The sequence below is a fragment of the Sinocyclocheilus anshuiensis genome, unplaced genomic scaffold, assembly GCF_001515605.1.
Source record: "Sinocyclocheilus anshuiensis isolate Anshui unplaced genomic scaffold, SAMN03320099.WGS_v1.1 scaffold143, whole genome shotgun sequence".
Classification (NCBI taxonomy): domain Eukaryota; kingdom Metazoa; phylum Chordata; class Actinopteri; order Cypriniformes; family Cyprinidae; genus Sinocyclocheilus; species Sinocyclocheilus anshuiensis.
The window spans coordinates 698351-699629 of NW_015548197.1; the positions used below are offsets into that span (position 1 = coordinate 698351).

Sequence of the window (1279 nt, forward strand, 5' to 3'; positions counted from 1 at the left end):
TAGTAACCACAAATTAACCATGGTTTTTGCTACACTAACCATAGTTTAACCATGGAATTTTAGTACAAATAAATACAAATGGTAATCCATTTGGCAAAAAAAAAAAAATTATAATAATTTTACTGTATTTACTATAATAAAAGCATGGTTAATTTCTGTAAGGGAAAAACATGACTCATGTTCAGTATTAGTACATTTTACAATCTATTCACATAGAAAACAGCTATTTTAATTTGTAATAATATTTCACAATATTCCTGTTTTTGCTGTATTTTTGGTCAAATAAATGCAGCGTTGGTGAGCAGAAGAGACTTCTTTCAAAAACTAATTTGTTTTTTTTACAAGCCCCAGACGTTTCGTCTTTAAAGTACAAGTAAAACCTATTTTAAGCAAAACCAATTCTAAACTTTTTTGTTTGTCTTTCGTTTACAGGTCTGATTATACCTTTGCAAACCTGGACTCCATCTCTCTGAGCTGTAACAGGAAGTCCAGGTGCTGCAGGGACATATTGGACTTCCTGGCCAGAACGTGCACCTGTTCCTCCATGGTGTTGTAGAGATGTGTGACTGTGTCGATCACCTCACTGCGGGAAAACTCAGATGATTATCTCCATCAGGTACCTTCAGTAGAATGTGTTTGAAGCTGAAGTGGGTTTAAATGTGTGCATTTACCGGCTCCATTCACAGTCTGGTGACCTCACTTCAGTTTCCCGCCTCAGCCTCGCCAGTATGGCTCCGCCTCCCCTTTGCAAACCGACCAATCGGGCGTCTTCCAGCACATCCTTCATTAAAGCTCCCTGCTCCTCAATGCACTGCTGCACTTCCTGATTCACACACAACAGAGGTCTGTGCATCATCTTTAAGTACGAACGGCATTTTTTATGTATGAATAATTTTAATTGGAGATAGGAAGTTGGTTGAAGACAGAATAAGAGCAGAGAAAAATGTGTAACTACCTGCATCGTGTCGACACCTTCCAGTTTCTTTATGGCTCCAGACAGCAGAGCGGACGCCTCCTGAAGATCTGACACTAATGGATAGAGTTTCTGTAACATAAAAATATTGCATCTTTATACAGATATGCAAGGTTAGAGGAACTATAAATTAAAAATATTAATTTATTTAAAAAATTAATAATAATAATAATAATAACCATTATAATGTATCCTTGTAAGTAGAAGTATATAATAATAATATACCATGCAAATTACATTATTTTTTTAAATATAATGTAATTTAATGTAATATGTTATTAAATATAATAGCATAATTGATAAAGT

The 1279-nt window shown here is 34.8% G+C and overlaps 1 pseudogene; it reads right to left on the reverse strand.

The window, feature by feature from the left end:
- Positions 1 to 1279, reverse strand: part of LOC107653198 (pleckstrin homology domain-containing family G member 4B-like) — an 82408-nt pseudogene that overhangs the window by 12622 nt on the left and 68507 nt on the right.